The sequence below is a fragment of the Ambystoma mexicanum genome, chromosome 14 (assembly GCF_040938575.1).
Source record: "Ambystoma mexicanum isolate Mex_15411 chromosome 14, UKY_AmexF1_1, whole genome shotgun sequence".
Classification (NCBI taxonomy): domain Eukaryota; kingdom Metazoa; phylum Chordata; class Amphibia; order Caudata; family Ambystomatidae; genus Ambystoma; species Ambystoma mexicanum.
Genome location: NC_090940.1, coordinates 647790313 through 647810447, shown reverse-complemented (window position 1 = coordinate 647810447; position 20135 = coordinate 647790313). Strand labels below are relative to the sequence as shown.

General features: G+C 50.7%; 1 protein-coding gene across 1 annotated transcript in view; it reads left to right on the top strand.

The window, feature by feature from the left end:
• Positions 1 to 4289: 4289 nt before the first annotated feature.
• The window catches only part of AKT1 (AKT serine/threonine kinase 1), a 397239-nt gene continuing 381393 nt past the window's right edge, over positions 4290 to 20135 (top strand). Inside the window, exon 1 of the mRNA XM_069638151.1 lies at positions 4290 to 4508. The gene's annotated coding sequence lies outside the window, so the exon portion shown is untranslated. The remainder of the gene's footprint in view (positions 4509 to 20135) is intronic.

Here is a 20135-nt window from a genome sequence, read left to right as displayed (position 1 = left end):
CCCCTGCCACTTTCCAGAGGCTTGTGAATCATGTGTTGAATGGGTTGGATGAATTAGAATTCTGTCTAGCATAGCTGGATGATATAGCAGTTTTCAGTGCCACCTGGGAGGATCATGTGGAACAGCTTCGAATTGTGTTGCAGGCTCTTAAGAAAGCCCACTTGGCCATAAAGGCCAGTAAGTGCCAGATTGGTCAAGGTTCAGTGACCTACCTTGGGCATGAAGTAGGTGGAGGGAGGATACAGCCTCTACCCAGCAAAGTACAAGCAGTACAAGACTGGCCTACCCCCACTACGCAAACCCAAGTGAGAGCCTTTTTAGGACTCACAGGGCATTACCGCAATTTTGTGGCAGACTATGGCACCATAGCTGCTCCTCTGACTGCCCTCACAACTCCGAAGAAACCCAAGAAGGTAACTTGGACCGACGAGTGTGAGAAGGCCTTCAATGGCTTAAAAGACTCCTTGTGCCAGGCCCCTGTCCTCAGGGCTCCTGATTGCCAAAGACCTTTTATCGTGCAGACGGATGCCTCTGACACTGGGATAGGAGCTGTACTATCACAAGTAGATGAGAAGGGTAAGGAACACCCTATTGGCTTCATTAGTCGCCAGCTTAAGGACAGAGAGCTCAGATGGTCCACAGTTGAGAAAGAGTGTTTCTCTGTGGTGTAGGCCCTAAGGAAGCTGAGGCCCTACCTCTATGGGGCCCACTTCACTGTGCAAACTGACCATAAACCCTTAAAGTGGCTGATGAACATGAAGGGAGAGAATCCAAAGTTGCTTAGGTGGTCCATAAGTCTGCAAGGCTTTGACTTCACTATTGAGCATAGGCCAGGTGTCCAACATAGCAATGCTGATGGGTTGTCCAGAATGTTTAACCGACCTGAACAAGAGACTCATCCAGGGGTGGATTAGTTCCCCCTGTCCATAGTCTGGGAGGGGCCAGTGTTAGGAAGGTTTCCCAATTATGTGTAATTTTCCCTCCAGTTGTGTACCGCCCAACCTTTTGCTGCTGTTTAAACACCATAGTCTGACTTTTGCCTGTGAAGCACAGCCTTCAGCTACACTCCTCTGGGCTTTCCCTCACTTTATTATGGGGAAACTGACATTTCCTTAAGACAGTCAGTACTGGGAGACTTTGTTTCCCTTAGTCCTTTCCGATGTTGCAACTTTTCTGCAACATGTTACCAGTGCACAGTACAGTGCACTTGGGTCTTCCTTTCGTTTCCAAAGGCTCTAGACTCCCTCAAAGGATTTTTTAGATGTGCAGATGTGCCTTGGACAGGGCTGGTGGTAGCTTATCTTTTCGCTTTTTTTTAACCTTTTCTTGCCATGCAAACCGCGTTAACCGCAGTTGGTGCAGGAAGGTAGCATGACTTCAAAATGACCATGCCACGAGGTTCTTTGTCCTGTCTGTTGGCCATCTTGTCCCTTTAACTTCCCCAGTTCGAGCCGACCCGGGTCAGTCCTTATTTGGGCATGCATTCTCCCACGAAACGTCAAGCGCTTTCGCTGGCTTCTGCATGCCTTGTGCGTGTGCCTCCAGGATGTGGGCTCCACTGTCTTGTTCCAATACACATCCTGGATACCAGAGAGTCTGGTGTGCTGGGAATGACTAGGACCACCATGGTCCGTGATTGGTCCACGCCTGGTGTGCCTGTATGTGAGCAGATCTCCCATTCGGTCCTCTTCATTTTGGTGCAAAAAAATATTCTGGATAAGAGAAGGCTCCAAACACCCTCCCCAGGTCGATCTCTTGAGTTCTCACTGAACCTAGGATAGGATCCAAGTATTCAGAAACTAAGATGCCGAGTTGAGGAACCGCTGGTGACCCGCTGGAAAGTTTGGCATCCTGAGCCCGCTGTTGCCCCGCTGGACCCCTCTGAATCTGATTGAACCAGAAGGTCTGCAAATGTGCTTCGACCTATTTGAATAGAGGGATCAACTATTCACGGCACCTTCATCTAAACCTGCAAGTAAGCCTCTTCGGAAATGTTCCTGGGCCAACCAGTGAACTGACCAGCTTGCGCGATATCATTGCTCTGAAACTGCTGCTGTTTTCGAGTTGACACTTGAAACTTGGTAGATCGCAAGCTCTGTGTTCTCGGCACTCCCACACCGAATTTCGTACACTTGGTATTCCCAGGTCTGGAATAAAGAGAGAGCACCCGAACCGGAGTACACGTGGCTACCGTGTCACCCTGCCATGGTGATGAACTACGCAAGTGCTTTGCTGCTGTGCCCCTCTATGCCCTGAAGCCTGCTACAGAGAAATTCGCCTGATCCCTTAACCAGGAGCGGAGAAATCACCACAGTCCTGCCAGGGAATCATCGCTGTAACTATGCAGCTGAAAGCTGCAGAGCCGCACAACTGCCGCATTTGAACCTGCAACGAAGTGGACTCGACTGCCGAAGTATGGTCCGGAGTGCGCCGGGGATCGATGAGTACTTGCAACCCTTACCGGTGGCCCCTAGCGCACCCATCCACTTTTACGCACCAGTGTCCCCTGAGGGCCACTCACCTTTCCACAGGTAGACTGTGCTACCGTCCCTTTCCCAACTCCTGGAACCTGTTCTGCCCTTTTGGGGAGACCCTCCACAAATAGTGGGAACTTGTTCTTCATAGCCTCACCCACCTTCTTCAGCTGCTACAGCCCCTACAAGAGACCCCATTTTCACCCTTCTGCATATGAGAGCACCAGGCTCCACTCTTCGTAGAGACTGGACTGCCTCTCAGTTAGGAATTGATTGATGAAGAAATGCCTAAAGTCTATTTGCACTCCTTGCTCCCTTTCCTTTTAGGTTGTGGACCCATTGTGTGCTTTAACCCTTTGGGCCACTTGGAATTGTATGTATGTGTTATAGTAGTTTTGTATTGGTTTGAAGTTTGTTTAATATTTAATATGTATATTACGCACCCCACGCTGAGGTATATGGGTGCACTGTTGATAAATTGCTTTGTGTTTGCGTTCAAAGGCCTTGAATACATGTACATGTATTTTATATGTATATATATATATATATATATACACACACACCTTACTAGGAGTGATTTGTAGTGTCCTTTGCTGTGTGTGCTCATTGAGGTATTTCAGTCACCCTCACCCCTCCTCAGACCTGGTCTTGACTGCCGCCAATGCTACCTTGATTGGTCTGGGTTGTCCAGATGGTTAACCTGTTCCAAAAAACTAGGCTGGCCTTCTGAACCTCTGCCCACCAGGTCAGACTTCAGAAATCCATCTTAACACCATGCAGTGAGGGCGTTGTCCTATTATTATTCTCTATAATGAGGGTCTCTGCAGGGAATGTCCTTGCAATGAGGTGTCCTGCTATTATTATTCTCTATAGTGAGTGCCAATGCAGTGAGGGACCTTGTAGTGGGGTGTCCTGCAATTAGTATTCTCTCTAGTGGGCTTCTCGGGAGTGAATGTTCTTGCAGTGAGGGCTCCATGTTCCTGCAGTGAAGGGTGCTGTAATTAGTATTCTCTATGCTGAGGGTCTCTGCAGTGAATGTCCTTGCAGTCAGGGGTCCATGTTCCTGCAGTGAAGGGTCCTGCAATTAGTATTCTCTATGCTGATGGTCTCTGCAGTGAATGTCCTTGCAGTGAGGGGTCCATTTTCCTGCAGTGAGGGGTCCTGCTTTTAGTATTCTCTATAGTGAGCATCTCTGCAGTGAAGAGTCCTGCAATTAGTATTCTCTATAGTGAGGGTCTCTGCAGTGAATGTCCTTGCAGTGAGGGTTCCTGCAATTAGTATTATATACAGAGAAGGACCTTGGAGTGGCTGCTCCTGTGGTTAGTAGTGCAGTGTGGGTGCCTGCTCTGCACTGGAGGGAGGGGGTCTGCAGTGGAGGGAGAGGGGCTGCAGTCAGTGTGTTGGGGAGGCCTGCCCTGCTCTGGTGCTCCTTGGGGGTCACTGTTGTGCTGGCACCGCGGTAGAGGCGGGGAGGGGTCTGCACTGGAGGGAGGGGCTCTGCACTGGAGGGAGAGGGTCTGCACTGGAGGGAGAGGGGCTGCAGTGGAGGGAGGGGGTCTGCAGTCAGTGTGTTGGGGAGGCCTGCCCTGCTGCTAGATCGGGGTCATTGTTGTGCTGGCACCGGCGGGCGGGGGAGGGGTCTGCCCTGCACTGAGTGCGGCTGCAGCACTGCAGCACTGCAGGCAGGCAGTGGGCGGCGGGCGGGCGGTAGGACCCCGCGGCCGGGGAGGGAGGGAGCCGGCGGGCCGGGCTGGCAGTCACTCTCTCCTCGGCGTCTGGAGGGAAGGGGAGCCGCGCTGCAGCCGCCCACACCGGGGAGCAGGAGCAGGCAGGCAGGCCAGGCCGGAGAGCAAGGAGCCAGCCGCGCAGCCCCGCTCCAGGCCGCCGCCACCGCTGCACGGCATGCCATGGGCTGAAGGCGCGCAGCAGCAGCAGGACCCCCGCCGCCCCCCCCGCCCCCCGGCAGAGCAGCAGCAGCAGGCCCTGCACCGGAGGAGAGCCCGCAGTGCGGCCGCGCTGCCCCCCGCACCCAGTGTAAGTGGCAGGGCCGCCGAGGCCGCACCCCACCCCCGCCTGCATGCCTGCATGCCTGCATGCATCCCCCGCCCCGAGAAATGCACCCACCCCGAGCTCCGATCCCCCACCCTGAGCCCCGAGAAATGCGTCCCCCATGAGGTCTGCTCCCCACCCTGAGCCCTGCAGCCACCCAGAGGGCTGACCCACAACATCTGCAACCACACAGAGGCCTGAGTGACCGACCACACCGAATACTGCACCAACTCGGCTCTCTACTCCCCACCACAAGGTTTCCAACTACACCCTGAGATCCGATCTATCCAGACATCAGACCGACCCCTCCCATGAATTCTGCATCCACCTTTACGTCTCCAAATGCACCCCCAGGTATCATCGCCACCCTGAATTCTGCAACTTCCCACAAAGAGGTTTGCCACCCTACCTAGAAGTCTGACCGACCGCACCCTGAAACCTGATTTCCCCACTAGAGCTGCATCTTCACTCTGTCTGTTCCCACCCTCAGGTCTCCACCACAAGCTTTGCAAAGCCCCCCTGAGATCTGATCCCTGACTAAGGGTCTGCAACCGCAACCTGAGGCGTGATCCCTAACAACTAAGTCTGCAGCCCAACACAGGTGTGACAGACCCTCCCCCTGAGGTCTGATCCCGCCCTGAGATGTACACCTACCCTGAGGATAGCAAACCCCACCATGATTTCTGCAGCCCCACCCACCTTGGGCTCTGCACCCACCATTAGGTCTGACCCCCCTGCCCACTGACTTTCGTAGGGTAGCCCCCATCCTGAGGTCTTCCCGCAGTGGTAGGCTCCATCCCCTAGGGTTCTCCGCTTCCTGTTATCTCTCACCTCCAGCCTGGCAACTTTACCTGGAGGTCTGTCCACACCCTGACATCTGCACTCTTCCCGAGAACCCTGGTGTGTGCCAGCTATATGAGGAATGGTCACAAAACGGTATCCGGTAATAAAATTGCGGTTGACCCGGTAAAGGTGTACCCCGTTAAACCATTTAAGGGGAGCAGGGATTGCAGAGGGGTGTCCCCCGCTCCTCTTAAATGGAATAATGGGTCCAGGGGTTGCGGGGGTATCCCCCGCATCCGTTACATGATTGTGACAGCAAAACCACAGCATTTTTGCCACAATATTTTGTATACACAGTCATTTTTGCTGCGATTTTAAGACATGGAACCCACAAAACACTAAGGTCTGCTACTCCCCATGAAATCGGCACCCATCAGGCAGTCTACGGCCCACTTGATCCTGCCTCCACCATTCTGACACCTGCACCACCCACCCCGTACCCTGCGACTTGAGCCGACCCAGATATTTTCACCCACAAGGAGGAATGAGGCTGATCCGACATTTTTCACCCATTGGTCCTCACTTTTCCCCTTCCCTCTTCACCTGTACTTGCGCGATCTCAATGTCACAAGGCCTAGTAAGATCATTTTCTCTGTCTTCTCTCTGTTCCCCCTCCTGTGCCTCGTTGCGCCTTGAAACACTTGTGTATAGGCGCGTTATAAATGCCATATCATATCATTGAGGTCTACACCGTTACCCCTAAAATCAGCAGCCACAATGAGGAATGATGGAGCACCGAAGCAGACATCGGTGGTTGGGTTGGGTCGGACCCCCAATTGGTCCGCCCTCAACGTGAGTTCTGTTTCTCCACTCGTGATGTGAACCCTTAAGCACCAGCTGCAACTCCCAGGCGTAGACAGGGTAGGGCCCGAGCAGTGAAGGCCCACCCAAAATCTGTAAATGCCCACTCAGGTGGTACTGTCACTGCAGTGGGCCCAACTCAATTAGCTTCAGGCCCGACTTGTTAGACAATCCTGGCTACGCCTCTTGACCCCCACTCCTGAGAGTACCCACACGCCAGGCATTGTGTGTTGGAAGTCTGACCCTCCATTGCATAGTATGTAAAACCAAACCACTCCAGAGATCGTCCCACCACCCAGCATCCTGGATATCCACACCCCTTCTCTTTAGATCTGCCTCTGCTGGGGCGTGCCCCCCACACTTCACCACCCAACATCCTGGATATCTGCACCCCTTCTCTTTAGATCTGCCTCTGCTGGGGCTTGCCCCCCACACTGTCACCACCCAGCATCCTGGATATCCACACCCCTTCTCTTTAGATCTGCCTCTGCTGGGGCGTGCCCCCCACACTTCACCACCCAACATCCTGGATATCCACACCCCTTCTCTTTAGATCTGCCTCTGCTGGGGCGTGCCCCCCACACTGTCACCACCCAACTTAGATCTGCCTCTGCTGGGGCGTGCCCCCCACACTTCACCACCCAACATCCTGGATATCCACACCCTTTCTCTTTAGATCTGCCTCTGCTGGGGCGTGCCCCCCACACTGTCACCACCCAACTTAGATCTGCCTCTGCTGGGGCGTGCCCCCCACACTTCACCACCCAACATCCTGGATATCCGCACCCCTTCTCTTTAGATCTGCCTCTGCTGGGGCGTGCCCCCCACACTGTCACCACCCAACATCCTGGATATCCGCACCCCTTCTCTTTAGATCTGCCTCTGCTGGGGCGTGCCCCCCACACTTCACCACCCAACATCCTGGATATCTGCACCCCTTCTCTTTAGATCTGCCTCTGCTGGGGCGTGCCCCCCACACTTCACCACCCAACATCCTGGATATCCGCACCCCTTCTCTTTAGATCTGCTTCTGCTGGGGCTTGCCCCCCACACTGTCACCACCCAACATCCTGGATATCCGCACCCCTTCTCTTTAGATCTGCCTCTGCTGGGGCTTGCCCCCCACACTGTCACCACCCAACATCCTGGATATCCGCACCCCTTCTCTTTAGATCTGCCTCTGCTGGGGCTTGCCCCCCACACTGTCACCACCCAGCATCCTGGATATCCGCACCCCTTCTCTCTAGATCTGCCTCTGCTGGGGCGTGCCCCCTACACTGTCACCACCCAACATCCTGGATATCCGCACCCCTTCTCTTTAGATCTGCCTCTGCTGGGGCGTGCCCCCCACACTGTCACCACCCAACATCCTGGATATCCGCACCCCTTCTCTTTTAGATCTGCTTCTGCTGGGGCGTGCCCCCCACACTGTCACCACCCAACATCCTGGATATCCGCACCCCTTCTCTTTAGATCTGCCTCTGCTGGGGCTTGCCCCCCACACTGTCACCACCCAACATCCTGGATATCCACACCCCTTCTCTTTAGATCTGCCTCTGCTGGGGCTTGCCCCCCACACTGTCACCACCCAGCATCCTGGATATCCGCACCCCTTCTCTCTAGATCTGCCTCTGCTGGGGCGTGCCCCCTACACTGTCACCACCCAACATCCTGGATATCCGCACCCCTTCTCTTTAGATCTGCCTCTGCTGGGGCGTGCCCCCCACACTGTCACCACCCAACATCCTGGATATCCGCACCCCTTCTCTTTTAGATCTGCTTCTGCTGGGGCTTGCCCCCCACATTGTCACCACCCAACATCCTGGATATCCGCACCCCTTCTCTTTAGATCTGCCTCTGCTGGGGCTTGCCCCCCACACTGTCACCACCCAACATCCTGGATATCCACACCCCTTCTCTTTAGATCTGCCTCTGCTGGGGCTTGCCCGCCACACTGTCACCACCCAACATCCTAGATATCTGCACCCCTTCTCTTTTGATCTGACCACACTGTCACCACCCAGCATCCTGGATATCTGCACCCCTTCTCTTTAGATCTGCTTCTGTTGGGGCTTGCCCCCCACACTGTCACCACCCAGCATCCTGGATATCTGCACCCCTTCTCTTTTAGATCTGCTTCTGCTGGGGCTTGCCCCCCACTCTGTCACCACCCAGCATCCTGGATATCTGCACCCCTTCTCTTTAGATCTGCTTCTGCTGGGGCGTGCCCCCCACACTGTCACCACCCAACATCCTAGATATCCGCACCCCTTCTCTTTAGATCTGCTTCTGCTGGGGCTTGCCCCCCACACTGTCACCACCCAGCATCCTGGATATCTGCACCCCTTCTCTTTTAGATCTGCTTCTGCTGGGGCGTGCCCCCACACTGTCACCACCCAGCATCCTGGATATCTGCACCCCTTCTCTTTAGATCTGCTTCTGCTGGGGCGTGCCCCCACACTGTCACCACCCAGCATCCTGGATATCTGCACCCCTTCTCTTTAGATCTGCTTCTGCTGGGGCTTGCCCCCCACACTGTCACCACCCAACATCCTGGATATCCGCACCCCTTCTCTTTAGATCTGCTTCTGCTGGGGCGTGCCCCCACACTGTCACCACCCAGCATCCTGGATATCTGCACCCCTTCTCTTTTAGATCTGCTTCTGCTGGGGCGTGCCCCCCACACTGTCACCACCCAGCATCCTGGATGCTTCTGCTGGGGCTTGCCCCCCAGACTGTATGGTTGGAAGGGGGGTGGGGGAGAAGGCGGGCAAGTAAAAAGTTTGTTCTCACGAGTAACTGTGCTGTCCTGTCCACGTGTACAGGGATTCTGCCCGGGCCTCCCCCTTACGGAAAAAACCTCCCCGGGAAAAGCACACACGCTGCTTGTGTACACGCGTGGGTGGGGCTGTTGTGTAGAGGAACGGTCTGGGGGGCCCTCCCCCAGCCGCTTTGTGGGCCCGGACACTGCAGCCATGAGCTCACCCCACAGCTATGCTCCTCTCAGACCTGGGCTTAATCTGCCGGGGAAGGCTCCGGCCTGGGCCCCTCCGCATTGTCGTGTCCTTTGTGGAGGAGGGAGGTCGTCAGCTTCCTGTTAGCTCCCCCCTCCCACACCCTGTGCACGATTCGTCAGCACCCTTCAATAAGGGGGGCGGGGGGAGTGCCCCCACAGCCCCACATGCTCGTATGTGTTGCAGCTTTCTCTGAAAGATGTGGGGGCCAAGTACACAGTGGCCACAACATTGCAACTGTTGCCTGCAGCGCTGCTGGTGTCAGGCAAAGGGTTGTGGGTGGATGGCGCACATGCATGCCTAGGTCGCCGAGGCTGCTGGGATCTACATCCAGCCCGTGTGCCTTTTCCTTTATAGCCATGCCGAGTGCCACGGGGTGTGGCACTGTGCACATTGCCAACTTTTCCAACTCTGCCCACGTTTGTAAAGGAGACGCTATTTCACAGTCTGTTCTAATATGGCCAGAGCGCCAAGACTGCACTTTCTGGAATAGATTAGGCGCCTACCTATAGTGACGACAACAACCAAACTACAAGAGCTAGCATGCAAAGTGCTGCAAACCCAAGAGTGGCGTCTCACGTGACCCGGGGCCTCCCGGCAGCTAGTGACTGACTGACTGTGTGTGTGTGAGCTGCGCTCGAGGAATGAGTTCCTGTTTACACTAGAGACTTGTGGACACACCCTGAAGTCCGGTGACGAGTCTGAGTGCTGTGCCCGCCCGCTTTGCCTCCCTGCCCTGGCCATGAAGGACACAAGGCTTGTGCTGCCACCCCACCTCCCGTATAACTCAAGTTTCAAATATGCATTTGTCGCCCAGCTGAATTAAAAACTGCACACTCGCTGGGCATTCTATGCACATTTAAAACAATAGGTAGTATGTGTGTGCTGCCTCCCATGCAGTTTTACAGTTTGCTTACCCCTGGGTCCAAAAGTGATCTCTGTAATTGTGTTTTCTCACTGTGGTGGCCAAATGGCTGCCTGTCACCAGGACACCACTGTTCTGCTCCAGGAAGGGATGTGACTCACTGTCTAGTTAGTTGAATTTAACCAAAACTGCAAACCCCCCCGCCCCCCACCGAAAAATTGGCTCCGAAGAGCAAATGTTAATGTTAACGTTAAAGGACATTTGTACCGCGCACTATCGCTCTGGCGGCTCTGAAAAGGGGAGGGTTAGTGGGAATAGGCTGGAAAAGTGCAAGAGAGCAATGATGTACTGTTGGCGGCCTCAGCCCGGTGGGTCCGTTGGCTGGGCCTTGGGTGTTTGCGGCCGTTAGTCGTCGTGTACTGTTGTGTAAGACTATGTGTGTTTTTTTTTGTTTTGTTGTTGCAATGTAGTGAAGTGTGTGCGGTTTGTTGTGCTGTAGGTTTTGGTTGTGTTTGGTTTGGAGTTTGAGAGGTGTATGCAGAAAGGGAAGTTGTCAGTAGGGTTGGTTAGTTTGCGTCTCAATCCTGAATTGAGGCGCTCGGCTTGCGTAGTCTCCCCTGGCCCCCACCTCTAACATGTTCTCTGACAGCTCCCCTTAACCTCCATTTAGACTCTAGTGGGCAGTGCATCTGCCAATGACATGCTAACATTCACAATTCCATCTAGATGCGCGACGCAGGCTAGTGTTCACAGTTCTATCTAAGTGTGGACATGCGAGTATTGACGGTTCTATCTAAGTGCAGACATGCTAACTTCACAAATCTATCCAGACGCGACACAGGCTAATGTTCGCAGTTCTATCTAAGTGTGGACATGCTAGTATTCACAGTTCTATCTAAGTGTGGACATGCTAACATTCACAATTCCATCTAGACGCGACACAGGCTAATGTTCACAATTCTACCTAAGTGTGGACATGCTAGTATTCACAGTTCTATCTAAGTGTGGACATGCTAGTATTCACAGTTCTATCTAAGTGTGGACATGTGAGTATTGACGGTTCTATCTAAGTGCAGACATGCTAACTTCACAAATCCGCGTCGTAGGCTAATGTTCGCAGTTCTATCTAAGTGTGGACATGCTAGTATTCACAATTCCATCTAGATGCGACGCACGCTAATGTTCCCAGTTCTGTCTAAGTGTGGACATGCTAACATTCACAGTTCTATCTAAGTGTGAAGATGCTATTTACAAATCTATCCAGACGCGACGTAGGCTTATGTTCCCGGTTCTATCTAAGTGTGGACATGCTAGTATTCACAGTTCTATCTAAGTGTGGACATGCTAGTATTCACAATTCCATCTAGATGCGACGCACGCTAATGTTCCCAGTTCTGTCTAAGTGTGGACATGCTGACATTCACAGTTCTATCTAAGTGTGAAGATGCTACTATTTACAAATCTATCCAGACGCGACGTAGGCTTATCTTCCCAGTTCTATCTAAGTGTGGACATGCTAGTATTCACAGTTCTATCTAAGTGTGGACATGCTAGTATTCACAATTCCCTCCAGATGCGACACAGGCTAATGTTCCCAGTTCTGTCTAAGTGTGGACATGCTAATATTATGGCACTCTATGTTATTGGGAAGTAAGATAGAGTGGCAGGGGTTTTCTGGAGTAGAGTGATTTCTCTACTCCGCACCCATGTCACACTCACGGTTTTTGTTGGTGTCTGTTGGCTGCTGGCTTCCTTGCCGTCCCCTGCGGACACCTGCAGACACATCTTGGGGTCGTCCTTTGCCGCAGGGCTGCCGGGCAGAGGGCTGCCCTGGGTGTCCTTGATGTGGGGTATGTGGACCAATTCGGGTGGAGTGGGCGTGTTGGGAGGCGGGCACAGGGAGACCAGGAAGCGGGTGGGTGGGGGGATAGGGACCACGCGCCGAGTGCGCTACAGTGTTTTTAAGCACCTTTAAAAATAATGTGGCATTTTTGGGGAGGTGGGGGTCGGGAGACTCCTTACCTTTGGCCTGGGCACGCTGGAAATTGTGGAGGGCGCCTACGGCAGGCCCTCACTACGGCCTCTGTTTCCATTGTTTTTTAAATATAAAAACGGACCAATCGGGACAAGGGGAGGCGATGTACGATCTGGTATAACCTGCAGATGGAAAACCTGCTGTTGGTAGCAGAATTGGCTGACTTTATTGCAGGCCACCTAGTGGCAAGTCATGAACTTTGGAGTGATCCAAGGGAGATCTCTGCCAATCGGATTGCAATGGAGTTTCTTCTTGAGTGCGCCGCCAAGTGCAAGCTTGGTGATGTCTGTATTTCCCACACTAGCGAGTTGGGTTGTAGGCAGCATTTGGACGAAATCTCGGCCCCCTTTGAAAGATCTTTTTTTTGTATATGCGTCTGCGATTGGTCATTTTTCCAGGCTTGCTGCCCCTCAGCATCTGATATCCGTCCTAAATGTCCAAGAGGAACCGGGCCACACTTCTTTCTGTTTTGTTAATATTAATGTTAAAGGATATTTGTAGCGCGCACTATCACCACCGGAGTGGTCCCCTGGTGCTCTGGCGGATCTGAAAAAGGGAATGGGGGGGTGAGTTGGTGGGAATAAGCTGGAAAAGTGCAAGAGAGCAGTGATGTGCCGTTGGCAGCCTCAGCCCGGTCAACACTGCTCGCTGAGCTTGGGGTGCTTTCTGGTCGGTAGCCGTCATGTGCTGTTGTGCGAGTCTGTGTGGTTTGTTTTGTTGTTGCGATGTAGTGAAGTTTGTGCGGTTTGTTGTGCTTTATGGTTGTGGTTGGGTTTGGTTAGAGATTGAGAGGTGAATGCGGAGGGGTGAAATTGTTAGTGGGTTGGTTATTGGCATTGCTGTCTGGAAGTGATGTGCTAAATTTCCACGTTCTTTCTAGATGTGGCGCGTGAATATCTCTGCATTTCTATCTAGATCCGGCACTGGCTAATATTCACAATCCATTCTATGTATGAAGCACGCCAATATTCAATAATTGTATCCAAATGTGGTACTTGTCCACCTTCGAAAATCCTGTCTATATGTGAAGCAAGGTAGTCACAATTCTATCTAAATCTGGCCGCGATAGCATTTCCGATGCAGTCTAGACGTGGACTGTCTGACAATCGCTATTCTATTTAGCTATGGCACTGGCCTACAGTCACAGTCCTATCTATTTGTGACGCAGGCTATTGTTCACAATCTTATCTAGGTGTGGCGCTTGCTAACATTCACTCTTCCATCTCAGTGTGGCACTTGCCAACCTTCACTCTTCCATCTCAGTGTGGCACTTGCTAACCTTCACTCTTCCATCTCAGTGTGGCACTTGCTAACCTTCACTCTTCCATCTTAGTGTGGTACTTGCTAACAACTCAGTGTGGCACTTGCTGACCTTCACTCTTCCATCTCAATGTGGCACTTGCTAACATTCACTCTTCCATCTCAGTGTGGCACTTGCCGACCTTCACTCTTCCATCTCAGTGTGGCACTTGCCGACCTTCACTCTTCCATCTCAGTGTGGCACTTGCTAACATTCACTCTTCCATCTCAGTGTGGCACTTGCCGACATTCACTCTTCCATCTCAGTGTGGCACTTGCCGACCTTCACTCTTCCATCTCAGTTTGGCACTTGCCGACCTTCACACTTGCCGACATTCACTCTTCCATCTCAGTGTGGCACTTGCTGACATTCACTCTTCCATCTCAGTGTGGCACTTGCTGACATTCACTCTTCCATCTCAGTGTGGCACTTGCTGACATTCACTCTTCCATCTCAGTGTGGCACTTGCTGACATTCACTCTTCCATCTCAGTGTGGCACTTGCTAACATTCACTCTTCCATCTCAGTGTGGCACTTGCTAACATTCAGAATAATAATGTCAAAGGTGGCTGACACGCCTGTTCTTAAAGCCGGTCCTTAGACACTCTGGAATTCACAGTTAATCAGGGGATGGTGTTTTTAACCTATTCTCTCTCTCCTACTGTGATATTTGCAACAGCTCGATACAGCCACAGGGTGTGGCTGTTGAGAAAGACATTTCAAGCCAGCAACTAGGACCATGGTGCCTTCACTCTTTTCCTTTGTATGTGCCAAGGCTGCGAGCATCGTCGTCCTTGTTTAAATAATTTGAGGAAGGCTCAGACCATTGCAGCGTATTGCTTTTAACTTGTTCTTTTTCTTTTTTTCTTTTATGAAATCTAAACGTTTGTTTTTATTGATTACGCATTTTTATAATGTTTTATGACACGTCGAAATTAACTATTATGGGTATGTGGACTGGGAGGAAAGATTGCACTTCATATCATGTTTGGTTAGTAAGGTTTGTCAATACTACCAGCTGCACAGTGAAGTAACTCTTCAAGTTGCCCCACTTTGGCCAAATAACTCAGACCTAGCATGCTGGGAGTTTATCAATTTCCTACAGGCCAGGCAAACCCTGACACTGTGCACATTATCCCTTCCAATCTTTTTATCCAAAATGTTCACTGATCAATCTTATTGATTAGAGAAGATCACAGAGTACTAAGCCATGCCCGCTGTGAGAATGGGTCAACGCAAGCGGGCATAACCTCACCCGACTGAATTCCTCTTGTTAGAAAGTAAGCAAAGACACTTGGCAAGATTGGGACCAGTTCCTTCCTGGATCAAGCGGACGACCAATGTTTTGATTCTCTCCTGATTGGTGCTTGCAGCTTGTGAAGAACTATGTGCTACTTTGAGAGTTTGGGGGGCGTTACTCAGGGAAACTAAATCATTAGTGAGGCATTGGGTTTCAATTTCACCCATGCCCATCCTTTCGGCGGCTCAGATCCCATGACTTCCCAAAGCTCGCAACCAGCCTGGCATAGTTCCCCCACCCAGGATAATCATGTTCCATGGGCAACAGTGCTTGCAGGATACACGGGCAAGCCCGGGGCACGCAAGAGCAGGCATCCAAGCACTTAACACTGCTAAAGTGCCCAGAAGGAATCACTGCCCGGGGCAGAGCAGTCAGATGGGACACTTCCCCAGTACATGCTCAGTGTGTAGTAATGACCTTAGCATTTAAGTGCTAAACTTTGTTATTTTTTTTAGGATTTCTTGTAATGCCCCTGGGACAGTTGCAAGATTGTTGAAGGGTGTGATGGTGCCCGATGAATAGGACAAGATAAAGTCAGGAAGGATGGGGGGGGTGTCCTCCTAGATGCCGAGGGTGATCGGGATCCAGTGCGCCCTCTGGCGTTGCTAGATAAGTCGATCTGGCTGGCTGTCGCTGGAATGAATCGGTAGAAGTTCAAGAAGGAGGTCCCTGGTGGCTTCTGCCACCAAATCTTTCAAGTCTCAGTTGGTGGCACCTGTATGCATTGGCATGTGGATCCCGCGCATCTGGTAGAATTGATACAGTGCTTCACTGGCAAACAGGGGAAGGGTTTCATTGTTGGTGAGATCTGGCCAGACTGCTTCGAACCAGGAAGAGGATGAGCAGTGAGTCCTGGGAAACACTAAGTGAGATTTTGGTGGGTAGGAAAGAGGCCATTTTCACCTTCTGGGGATCCTTGGCAAAGAAGCATTATGCCCAGCTGCCAGCAGTTGCTTGGATTCCCTTTTAGGTGGCAGCACTAGATGGCATTGTCTGCATAAAATACCGCCGCGAGGTCACAATGGATCAAAGCACCAGTCTTTCCCTAACTCTTGGCACTGAGTAGAGTTACCCGCATTTCCACAAGGCTGGTCTCGTGGCAACTTTGTGGGAGGAAGGCATTCAAGAGACTGTCCTTTGCAATAGAATATGATTGCTTTGAGGACACCATCCACGCCACTCCTCTCGCAACCCAAGAAGTGCCAGTGATAGATTTACAACTAGCCAGATTTCCAGGTCTGCACATTTTTTCCTCGATAATGGGGTGCTGATCACGTGCCTTGATTTGGACGGAGACTCATCCCGGCGTTCAGTCGTAGAAAGCCGTGGGTACATGACGCGTTTCATTAGTAGTAGAAGGTGAGATTGTTTTGGCAGTAGCTCTGTGGGACACTGTGTCTCTCCTTGTGGACAAATTCAATTAGATCATCACACAAATGGTGTGAAGGATTGGGAATGAGGCCTCCTTGGGAGTAAGATGCATTTTGCGGAAAACCGTGAATAGTTCCTACAACACATAGCAGACTTTCTTCGTCTTCAAGATGGCGGTCTTGTAGGGTTTGTGATGTATCCCGTACACTACAGGCTCTGATGAAGAGTTTGATTTTCTCCAGTGGTACTTTAGTGCACTCTTGTAGTGCACTCTTGCACTCTTTTTTTCGCGTAGATTATCGCCAAACCGTTATTAGCCAGGACTGGACAGTTTACTGTGCATTTAGGATCATCGATGTTGCGAATTTGCAGGGAAGGTATTGAATGAACCTTATGCCCATACATTATTCATTTTCCTACACTCCAAGGTGGAATGGCCTTTTAGTGGAAGAGGAGTGCAGTTAAATGTCAGGTGTGCCGAATAAAATGAAGAAGTGGACTGGAGAAGAGAAAAGCTGGCGGTCTGGGGCACTGGTATCTCACGTCGGTCTAGATGGCAGATCTAAGCTGTGGCCGGCCTCTTGTGTAGGCAACAGAACTAGTGAGTGAATCCTAGTCACTGCAGGCACGGCCAGGAAGAAGGTCCCCTGAGTGCAACTCTCAAAAAAAGCCCTTCCACTAGAAAGAAAATCCACACCTCCCATGCAGGGGGCAGGTGCGGCATGAGATCTTGTTGCGCAAAGCTGAATTTCAGGTCCATTTTCGACCATCCACTTAATTGGAAGCTTTTTAATGGATCGTCTGGTGACCTATTGAGCATGGGACTAGAAGCACAACATCAGTCAGTATATGCTTCTGTATGGGACTTAGTTATGAATGGCTGGAAGTAGTGCTACTTCTGAAGTTTACAATGATTCAGACCACCGGGAAAGGTGACTCGCGCTCAGGGTATCGTGTTACGAAAAGGCTGCGTTTTGATGCAGATTAGTATAGAATTAACAATTCTGTTGTAATGTAGGATTTATTCCATGTTGTGTACAGCCGACGCGTGTTTCAACCACCTAGTCGTTCTCAAGGCCTATTTCCGATGCATGAGGCTCATATCGGATACATATCGTATTGATTGAGCAATCTAGTTCAAATCAGGTTGCATGTACCATAAGGTCAATGTCTGCCTCATTTGAGGTCGAAATGATGTCTTTCAGCCACATTAAACAGTAAACATTTGAATCGCATATGATAGTGTCAGACGGTACCTCGAAACTCAATTGGCGCGCCAATACTCTTCGAGGGATTGATCCCTATAATCATTCTTTACCTATCACAGGTTTTATAGAATTTTATGGATACAACTTGGTATTGAGTTTCGAGTTACCGTCTGACACTATCGGCAGTACGCATAGGCAATTCTTATTAAAATACAGCCTCTTTGCTTTCCTAATCTGCAAAGCTTTGGGCAAAGGCTTTTCAGCACAAGATGTCCTCTTAGGTCCCATAATATGATCAAATGGATCGAGGCGGGTGCAGGATGCCCTCTGGGGTCCCATAAAATGATCAAATGGATCGAGGCGGGTGCAAGATGCCCTCTTGGGTCCAATAAAAAGATCAAATGGATCGAGGCGGGTGCAAGATGCCCTCTTGGGTCCCATAAAATGATCAAATGGATCGAGGCGGGTGCAAGATGCCCTCTTGGGTCCCATAAAAAGATCAAATGGATCGAGGCGGGTGCAAGATGTCCTCTTGGGTCCCATAAAATGATCAAATGGATCGAAGCGGTTGCAAGATGTCCTCTTGGGTCCCATAATATGATAACATGGATGGAGGTGGTTGCAAGATGTCCTCTTGGGTCCCATAAAATGATCAAATGGATCAAGGCGGGTGCAAGATGCCCTCTTGGGTCCCATAAAATTATCAAATGGATCGAAGCGGTTGCAAGATGTCCTCTTGGGTCCCATAATACGATAACATGGATGGAGGTGGTTGCAAGATGTCCTCTTGGGTCCCATAAAATGATCAAATGGATGGAGGCAGGTGCAAGATGCCCTCTTGGGTCCCATAAAATGATCAAATGGATCGAAGCGGTTGCAAGATGTCCTCTTGGGTCCCATAATATGATAACATGGATGGAGGTGGTTGCAAGATGTCCTCTTGGGTCCCATAAAATGATCAAATGGATGGAGGCAGGTGCAAGATGCCCTCTTGGGTCCCATAAAAAGATCAAATGGATCGAGGCGGGTGCAAGATGTCCTCTTGGGTCCCATAAAATGATCAAATGGATCGAGGCGGGTGCACGATGCCCTCTTGGGTCCCATAAAATGATCAAATGGATGAAGGCGGGTGCAAGATGCCCTCTTGGGGTCCCATAATATGATAACATGGATGGTGGCGGGTGCAAGATGTCCTCTTGGGTCCCATAATAAGATAACATGGATGGAGGCGGGTGTTCAGTCCCTGTCCCCAACATGCTAACTATACAGAGCAAAGAGATGCGAGTAGCAACCAGCTGCACTGTTTCCAGTCATCCCACTGAGTTCCTTGCCACTGCCTTGAGTGAGTTGCGACCCCCAGCTCAGAATTCCATCTGTGCAGGGTTCCTTTGCATCAATTAATGATAATAGTAGAAGACTCCAACATCTAATACGAACCATTAACTCATTTGTGAACACGATGGAATAATTTCCGAATTCCCCGGCGTTGAGACATGGACCCAACATTTTCGGAACAGGGACTGTTCTTTTTTTTCCACAGTTGATTACAGTAGTTATATAAAAAAAAAGAGGACGCATGTTCTCGTCGCCAAAGAAACATTGCCACAACCATAGACCTGCTCATCTTCCAGAATGTTTTAACCAATCATGTTTAACGGTGGCTTCCGCTGACAGGCCAAGGTAGACTTTTACTAAAAAGTGATCGTGTGCAGTCATTTTATTGGTGCTTTAAGCACTGTCGATAAGCCAACACTATTGTCATGGGAAGTAAAGATAGGGGGCAGATGGGATGTGTGGAGGGACATAGACCCCAGGGCGGTGTTTGGCCTTTTATCCACCCAGTCACCACGCTATTATACCCTATTAACATTCTCTGTCACTATTTACTGTGATATTTTAACCTCTAGCCCAGCATTAACTTTACAAATACTCTGGTCTCTATTCATCAGGCATCGTTCGCAAAGACGCACTAAGATAACCGTACTGGCTGCCATTCGCCTTATTCACAAACCAGCCCCCACTAGGTGAGCGGTATCCAGTCCATGTTCATGCACTGTTATACCCACAGCCTAAGAAGATTCATTACCCATGGTCTTGCCTGCCCCATGCAGAAGGTCAGCCTCAGCAACCTCAGCACTCAGGTTGCCCGTCTACTGTCATTTTGCCAATTGTAACCAGGCAGTCACATTGCCACCTATACTCAGTCTATGTCTGCCTAACCTATGACCATTGCACTCAGCCTATATCTGCCTTACCAGTTGATGTAGCATTTAGCCTATATCTGCCTTACCAGTTGGTGTAGCATTTAGCCTATGTCTGCCTTACCAGTTGATGTAGCATTTAGCCTATGTCTGCCCTACCAGTTGATGTAGCATTTAGCCTATGTCTGCCCTACCAGTTGATGTAGCATTTAGCCTATGTCTGCCTTACCCTTGACTTTTGCATTTAGCCTATGTCTGCCTTACCAGTTGATGTAGCATTTAGCCTATGTCTGCCTTACCAGTTGATGTAGCATTTAGCCTATGTCTGCCCTACCAGTTGATGTAGCATTTAGCCTATGTCTGCCTTACCGTTGACTTTTGCATTTAGCCTATGCCTGCCTTACCAGTTGATGTAGCATTTAGCCTATGTCTGCCTTACCGTTAACTTTTGCATTTAGCCTATATCTGCCTTCCCAGTTGATGTAGCATTTAGCCTATGTCTGCCTTACCGTTGACTTTTGCATTTAGCCTATGTCTGCCTTACCAGTTGATGTAGCATTTAGCCTATGTCTGCCTTACCAGTTTTTGTAGCATTTAGCCTATGTCTGCCCTACCAGTTGATGTAGCATTTAGCCTATGTCTGCCTTACCATTGACTTTTGCATTTAACCTATG